We start from the raw sequence: 8962 nt of genomic DNA, 5'->3' as shown, positions 1-8962 counted from the left end.
AAATATTCGGCTACTATAAAACACAGGTTTTTAAAGAAGTTTGAATAGTCTCTTTTAAAAATTCAAAGAAATTGAAATTAAAAATCTACTTTAAATTTCCAGAAGACAGGACAGTTCCCAGGTGTTACCTTTTTATTGCATCTGAGGAGTTGAAGAAATTCTGGCAGCTGCTACGGAAGCTGCTTTGGGCACTGTGTGTCTGCTTTTCCAAAGACTGTTAGATTTACTAGTGTCTTTGTAGGTTAGCATGACTGTTAGATTTACTAGTGTCTTTGTAGGCCGGCACTAACAGCATTCTCAAGTTGCCTTTTTTTTGTTTGCGTTTTGTCATTTCAGTGAAGGAAGTGCTTGATTTCTTACCCTAACATTTTGCAGTCAGAAAACACGAGCAAAGGAGATGTTACTATCCAGTAAGGGCTGTGGTACCATTGTGACAGAGGAGGAAAAGTAACACTTGATTCAGTTACATTTTATTATCTTAAAAGCCAAGTGACATTAACAGTCTTCCTTACCTACATTATGAAAACACAACCTAAAGTTACAATAAATGTAATTATTTGATAAAAGCCCATGTAAATCGATCCTGTCTGTGTAAACACCAAGACAGCAAAGCTTTTCCAAAACTGTTCTTGTTTTATTGACTTTCAGAATAGCTGGTCCGTTAGTCCTTTGTAAATTTTAAGCATTAGCTGAGCCTGGATGTTAAGCAAAGCCCAGGACTTAGCGTCTGTTCTTATTACAATAACAGTAATAAGAATAGAAGAATAGCCCACAGGCCAAGTCTGTCTGTCTCTATCCTATGACTGCCCCTTGTCTGTAGTCTACCCTCAGTAATGACTATAACGCAGGAAAACCCTGTGATACTTCCACCAGCATAATCCTCCAGCTTCCAGCAACCTGCAGCTTGGTGACTTCTCAAACCACAGGTTGTATCAGTGTGTTTAACCTCTCCCCTTTGCTCCCCTCCTTCACAGCTAGGAATCAGATTCAGGGCAACATACAGGTTAACCAGTTGCTCTACCATGGCACTACAATCTCTGTGGTTCAGGCTACCCTGCCTTGCCAGGTGCAGCAATCTCACCTGAGATTTTTGGGGTTGTTGGTTGTTTTTTTTTCAGAGTGCTTCTTCAAATCCATCTGATGTTCTTTTCAGCATCAGTGCTATGTGAGACCAAAAAGTTATTTTCATACTCAAATAACATATCCTATCTTCAGCTGGATCAGATGGAGGGCTAATCTCACAGGTATGGAAGTTCTTAGGTTCCTAATAACAATGTTGTTTTCTTATTCTTCTCCCTCCACCTTTTCCCCCATCCTGATGGTATTTCTGCAGATGAAGACACTAATTCTAAACCTACAGATGCAAATAAAATACACATCTGCAGTCTCCAGCAAGGAGGTGAGGAGGAGAGAGAGAGACTCGCATTAAGAGCTTTGTGAATTATTTTGCAAATACCTGTGCATCAAGTAAGGCTAAATTCAAAAAATATTTCCATTTGTGATTATTGCATCTTTCTTAATTGTGGCTGAGAACTCACCTTCTTTGCCTGTTCTCTCAAGATGATCTCACAGGCTTCAATAGCATGCTGTGGAGCTACTGTGGCAGGGTCCTTAGGGATCAGCACCACTCGTGACAGAGGAGGAAGAGCGAAAGACACTGAGCATGATCCCCTTTCCCCAACCTCTGTCTCCGTGCATTATCGCTCTTTGCAGTTCTCTCAGTCTCTTTCCGTCATTGCTATGTGTTCTTCCTCTTCAGAACTTACCTAGAAATAAAATTTCCTTTCTTCTCATCAGGCAAAATCTGAGAGAAGAGTATTTGTCGAGGTTGCTGCCTCCATCAGAGAGGCTGAAAACTGCTGGTGGTGTGGGTTTCTAAAGCAGTTGTGCATTGCCCAACTGTGTCTGTCTTCCATATTCCCCTGTAAATATGATGAAAGGCATTTTCAGGACCATGCTGAGGAAGGAAGGACACATTGAGAAAGGATGTTCACCTTCTGTGTTCTCCACTTCTTCTCTTGAAAGTACAGAGGTCGCTGTGGCAGCCACCTCTCCAGAGCAGTGTGAAGATTTACAGATCAAGTCTCCCTTTCTTGCTGGGAGATGTGTTCTGCCATTGTTGCTGGAAGGAGGAGTTGAGTAGGAGCAGTACGCTGCTGTGTCCTGGGAATGGCTGCAAAGTGAGCTAGCGCTGCCCTTCTCACTCTTCTTTGTTTTACCCACTGGCAGATGGCCGCTAAGCAAGCCATCTCACGAGCCAGGCTTGCACTCTGTGGCACTTCTTATGCCAGAAGCAAGAAGTACAACATAATTATGGATGTTGCAAAAACATTCACGTGCCAAGGCCTGATGTTCTTAACCATGTTTTTCCCTTTCCTCGCTGTTTTGTTATATCCCTGTTCCTGTTTGTCTGTAAAATGGATATACAGGGAAAAACTCAGCAGAATATTCATAGTCACTAAAACAGTCTCTGACCAGCCTGACTGAGCTGATAAAGCTTAACGCTGATTCACATGTTCTCCTCATTTCTGCCTAGGCTTGTTACCTGCTAAGAATGGCGAAGGCTTCACAGAACAATTCTTGCTTGAGATGGTAGAGATTCTCCTGAGTTACTCTAAAAGAACCTACAATGGAGAAAAAGTCCTGGACTTTCACCACCCCCATCAGCTTCTGGAAGGCTTGGAAGGGTTCAGCCTGGAGCATTTTAGAAGAGAGATACTACTTGGGGCCAGTTAACAGATGCAAAGTGTTATTTATGCTGTCTCATTTAGGGGTCTTTGCATGGTCAGTGAAAAAAAAATAGGCTCCTATATTGGGTACTCTAAGTATTACTTCCTTACTTAGATACTAAAGTTTGATATGTACCTATAAATGCAGGAGGAAAATGCCTCTTTCACTCCCTCATTAATGATAATGTTATTTGAAACAGTAATGCTTTTGCAGGACTGGATTGGTTTTTGCATTGTTTCATTTTTCCCCTCTTCATTAAGGCATGGTTTATGACATGGTTGGCTGACTTCCCACGCCCCTTTTTTCCTCTATATCTTCAGCAACTTTTGTTTGCTGTATTTACAGAGGTGTTAAGCAGAGCACAGTACTTAACTCAGTACAGTCCAGGAAGTAGCAGAAATATGTAAAACCATTTGGTTTTGTTCAGGTATTCAAGGACGTATGGAGTTCTAGCTTTGAAGATAATAGGATGCTTCTGAACATCTGCCAAAATGAGTAACTTCAGCAAACGCTTATGTGTAATCCTGGTGTCGATAGTAAATTTAGTTGATTAATTTAATTTTTAGGTTTTTTTAACGGTGCCTAATGCTTTACAACTTCAATTATATCCTTTTCTCAGGGATGTTTGTCTTTCCTAACATTACCATGCAACACACTTTCTTGTGTCCCATGTTGATTTCCATGTCCTTTTAACTAATCGCTTCACAAAAGATAGTAGAGACTGTGCTGAGAAAACTGTCTATTACATAGAATCTGGTTTACTTGCCTATCATTTCGGGACATCCTCGCTACTTGAATCAACTTTCTAGCGGCCTTGACATTATCGGTCCAGCTGGGGAATGGCTTACAGCTATAGCAAATACTAACAAGTATGTACTGTAAATACCAGTCTTCTGTAGCAAGTGAAATTATAGCAATTATTCCTTTATCGTGACCTTTTAGTGCAGATAAACCCAAGGTGTGGTCATACATTTGTTTCTCAACAGTGGTGGACGGCATCTGTTTCAAACATTCCTTTCCCAACTATATTCCCACTTCCCCCCTGCTCAGCAAAGGGCGTGACAAAACAGTACAGGACAGACCTCGGCTCTGCCGGCGCAGGGCAGCCAGCCTCAGCTGAGACCCTCAGCTGAGAGCAGCGGCTTCTGAAAACGCTCCCCATTCACTTCCCGCAGAATGTCCGCTCAGGGCGTCAGTGAGTGTTGGCAGAACACTTGTAGACAATTACATTAAAATACTCAACTCTTACATTTTCCTTCATAGCAACTGATCTTACATGTTTGACTTGGGTGTGCTAACCAGACAAATTACTGTATTCCTTTGCAAATACATTGAATTAAAATCTGCTGTTGACACAGATCAAAACTTCTAGTATCTCTGTGCTCTGCCCTGTGAAACTAAGTGCAGGACTAATACATGAGGAATTAATATTTTAGGTTTATCTAAAAACCCTGCTACACATGGCTACATATATATATATGTGTGTGTGTACAGGTTTACAAAAAAACCCCCCCCCCAAAAAAAAAAAAATTGCCTTTGTAATATTAGTTTCTGGTTTATCAGAATAATATATTCATTATAAGGCTTGTTAGATATTTGCCCTAAACTCATTTTCTTTTTTTAATCTCCATGAAAAGGAGTGAATAAAAGGCAGGCTTTTGTCAAAGATATTTTGATAGGTTTCAGGACTGAAAATACAGCTTTTAAGAAGCGGGGAATGGGTAAGAATGGAGCAGGAATGTCCTTAAGAGTATTAGCAGATATGTTCTACTTGCAGAAAACGAATAATGCTAAGAGATAGAACAAATACAAAGGAGTAAAAGACCAAAGTGTGTTTACATAAGAAAAGAAATCACAGGGTTAATGAGAAGTACTTCCACAGTTGCTAAAGGAAACAGAGGAAAGAACTGAAGGTTGCAGGCTTAGCTGAGGTACCAACAGGATATTCTGTCCCTCCTAGAATTATATCTTGGGTTCTTGGGCATGTAACTCACAAGTTGTTTGTAATGTATTGGAGGGGAAAACAATGTATACTTACTTGCCTGTGAGGAAAGTTTTTGGTTTTGTGTTTTTGTTTATTTGTTTTAATTATTTTTGGAGATGCTGGAATGAGGTTTTATATTCATGGAAGTAGCCAGTGGCTTTCAGGTTTTGATAAACAATGTTCCTACCTCTTTTTCCTGATGAGAATATCCTTTTGGCCTCTTTGGTAGCGTACAAAAAATGGAACAAATCAGAGTAGAGAAATCTGGATAATTATAGTATACTTGATTCCCTTTGGAAAGGGTAGGTGGAGAAAGAAGTATGCAGCGTGTATGTATGTGATAACACTGTCTTCTTTAAGACTGTGGATGTGGCTATTTTTAACTAGCAATGTTACCTTGTCTGATAGCCTTTGAAAAGGGTTTATGAGGCTTCTCATCTGTGCTGCATTTATTGATTAATATCAGATAAGGACTGTAGACCCAGTCTACTGATTTTATTCCATATGTTTTGAACATGTAAGCAGTCCTCCTTCTGAGTTGAACTACTTGTATTTGGATAGGGAACTTTTTTACAAAGGACTGAAGAAGTCTCTCGGTCCCCTCTGACAGGCTATAGTATAATTTGCGGGGGGAAAAAAAGGGGCTGGTGTCAGAAACTGCGTGAGCCACCATTTTTCATTCCTGATGTTTGCAATTAAATTAAGCATGCATTTGGCTTCACTGGTGATAGCAAAGCCATTGTTTATAATTAATTTGAGCATCATTCTGACAATCTGGCATGCCAACATAGCTCACTGCTTATTAACCTAAATTTCTGTGCTCCAGGCAAACTTGGCCGTACGGAAAAAAATTGCACGCAGAAGGCCAAAAAGCCACCCAGAATTCTGCCTGAAGTTTCAGAGGTTTTTTCTTGATTGCTTTAAAACTCAGCTTCTGGGTTTTGTCCTCCAAAGAAAATTCCTATTGCTACTTGTTGCCTAATGGTTGAGGTTATCCTGGTCTGTTTTTCAGTTCAGGTGGTGGTGTGATATATTTATCTGGGCTGGTTAGATTATAATTATTTTCTTTGACATTCTAAGCTAAATTTATAGGACTGTTGTGTTACAGACTTTGGTTTAACAAGAGAATACCAGTGCTTGAGTGTCGTGTCTAGTAAGTCTGTATTGAATAAACTTATTATATTAGGCTGGTTGTAGCCACGTATTTTAAAATAATTGACAGGCAGAAAGTTTATAGGAAAGTTCAATTAAAGGAAAAGCGGAAAGCATTCCCTTGGTCTCTAATACTAGGCAATAGTGCATAACTATACCTTATAAGCACCTCTTATAAATCTGTTTTCAGGTAAAAATCCATATGGCTTTGTAATCTAATAGAGCAGTGTAAACTAAGTAAAAGTGATTTCAGTTACATGCAAGTCTTCAAATAGTGTAGTGGGTTTGCATGTTATGTAATTCACTTTTGCCAAACGCAGTGCATTGTCCTCTGCATTCCAGGTAACAGAAAACAACCTGCAAGCCTTTCACCAAGCCCATGTAAATACTTATGTTACTGGCTAGGAGTTGTGTCTGTCTTCAGACTTATTTGGAGTTGTGTGGTGAAGTGGGCTGGTACTGCATGATAATGTCAATGTACTAAATGGACCTTATTAGGCAGTATTGGTTTCCTGACTGTCTTACAGGTCACTTTGGGTTTAACTCCCTCTACAACACGCGTCGGGTAGCTGTCAAACCCCCTCGCTCCACGGAGCATAAATTGACAAGACTGTAATTTTACCTTAAATCAGTACTTGATGCTTTGGGGTTATTGTAGTCACCCAACATCACTACAGACCCCACGCAGAGCGTCTCAAATGTGATGGTGTGGCACAAAGACTATGCTACACAGTCCAGTGTAAATTCTCAGCAAAAATAACTTGAGGTGTGACTCTGCAAAACTGGAGTGTTTCAGTTCAGGAAACTATAGTTCACAGCTCACACATAAATTAAGTAAATTTTGTAGCAAAAATCTGAATGTGAACTACAGTTTTTAGAAGCAGTAGGTACAATCACAGACTGTATGGTACCCACTTAACATGTCTGTCTATCAGAAATGCAGTATCTTTCTCCTCTGCAGAAAGGCAAATATTAGTGCTCTCTGGTCTTGCTAAATGAAAGCCTCCATTTGATTACATTTCTCCTGGATCATGAAATACTCTTAAAATAAGCTATTACCTTTGTGTAAAAAGAAAAAAGTGTATATATAGGTTTACATATGAAATGGCTCCTGTGTTCCCTATCATGGAGCAGATTTTTCTGAAGAAGATGCATGAAAGGATTGGATGGAGGGAATTTTAAGCAGATGGCATATTTTATCCAGATAAGTAGAGCAAGGTAATTAGACCTGTTTATTCGTTGTGTCAGCCTGTGAAGTCTTCTAGCCCCACTGAAACAAGAGAGACTTTGTACTTAGATCAGGCTGTAGAGGAGGATGAGTTTTCAAGAGGGCAAAAGAGCTTGCAGTAAGATAGGCAATAACTTGCACTTTCATTTTAACTTAGATGCGAACAGCAGTGGATCTGTTCTGAAGGCAGATAACTTCGGTTATATTTTTTTTAAATACTATTTATAATTTCAACACATAAATTGTGACAATTGAAAAATACTGTAAAAATGTGGTAAAATATTTTCTCAGCCTAAGAAATCCCAGCTAGAAGCATCTCCAGATTTGGAGATACTAGAATTAGTTTTCTTCAATTAGATATCAGAAATCAGCCTCAATAAAACAAAATAATAAACTTTTAAAAAGACATTAACTGCAGTGACAATGACTTGGGTGCAACTAATTCTTCCTCCTCAGTGCTTTGAGTCCTGCTAAAACGTAGGACTTGATGGGTGAAGGAAGAGGAAGAGGGTCAAATGGGCCTAGGAAGCACAACTGTTTAAATAATAATTAGGAGGAAAAAAAAAAAATCCTTTCCTTCCCATATCCCAGACTAAGTTTTCTAGAATTATCAAAACTGAGGAAGTACAAAATGGGCTAGAGTGGAGAGGAAATCCTCTGATCTGATGTCAGGTGGCGACTATGCAAGCAGGCAGCCTGGGAAGTGTTTGGAGAGTTAGTCTCTTGCCTCTCAAGGAATTAATATATGGTTGGATGAATGGTAATGGCTCACACTGAGGATCCTGGCCCAAGATCTCCAAGAATGTAATGTTCAGATTCTGTGAAAGAATAAACTACTCAAAACTCAAACTCCGTCTGTCATTTCCACATCATTAGGTGGGACCATATCAAACCTCTACAGTGTCTTGCTGGCTTGCTACAAGTATTTCCCCAAGGTTAAAACTAAAGGCATGGCTGCACTTCCACATGTTGTGCTGTTTGTTTCTGAGCATGTAAATATCTCACTGCAGTAGGGCTCCATAAACTGCCTGCCTGTGGTGCATCATCAATGAGGAGTGCTGTAATGCCTGTGGTAGAGCACACAGCCTGTGATTTCTGAAAATCCCAAATGTTTTGTAGCGTGTGCATGTGGGGAAAAATATTCTTGGTGATTTAGGAACCTCTGGTCCTAGGTTTGAGCCTGTGGTGCTGTGTGCTTCTGAATCACGTGGATTGTGATGTTCAATGTAAGCATCCACATCCTGCAAGTATTTGAACCTTAGATGATCCTTAAATCATACGATGGTCTGCATGGGAAAGCATGGTCTGCATGAGCACGTAGTCTAGATATCACTGTTACCTGAAGACCGACCCCTTAATTGAGCCTCTTTTCCTGCTTGCTACTGCAGGGAAGGGAAGGAGCAATAATATCCTGCTGACCTGTATTAGCAAATTAGCCTCAAGGGCACACAGCAATTTTTTTTGTTCTTTTTTTACCTAATCATTGTAATTTTGACAGTTTCAAAGAGTAGGTGGAAAAAAATGGTTATTCATTAGCCAGAACCAAGTATGTCTATTTCCTTTACAAATAAGAACATCAAACAGCCTTTTGTTTGAATTAAACATTTCATTTCAATAAAAAAGAACTGCTAATATTGAATTTGATTTTTTTTTTTACAGTACAAACACCTAAAGACATTTCAAAAGTAAAATCATTCATATTCTATATCAAGTTCTTTCACTAAGAATATCAGAATTAAGTGCAGGGGTATTCTTTTTTTGAGATTTTTTTTCCCTGCTGATAATAAACAACTGCCGAAACTGTCAGATGGTCATGACCCCTGTGGTATCACCGTGTCTTTTTTTTTTTTTTTGGTCCCTTTTTATTA

General features: G+C 39.5%; 1 pseudogene; it reads left to right on the top strand.

The window, feature by feature from the left end:
* The first annotated feature begins 1954 nt into the window (after positions 1-1954).
* LOC103898880 overlaps positions 1955-8962 on the top strand; it is a 17742-nt pseudogene continuing 10734 nt past the window's right edge.

This window comes from Aptenodytes forsteri, unplaced genomic scaffold, assembly GCF_000699145.1.
Source record: "Aptenodytes forsteri isolate BGI_AS27 unplaced genomic scaffold, ASM69914v1 Scaffold81, whole genome shotgun sequence".
NCBI classification, from domain to species: domain Eukaryota; kingdom Metazoa; phylum Chordata; class Aves; order Sphenisciformes; family Spheniscidae; genus Aptenodytes; species Aptenodytes forsteri.
Note: the sequence above shows the minus strand (reverse complement) of the source record. Positions and strands in the feature narration are given on the sequence as shown.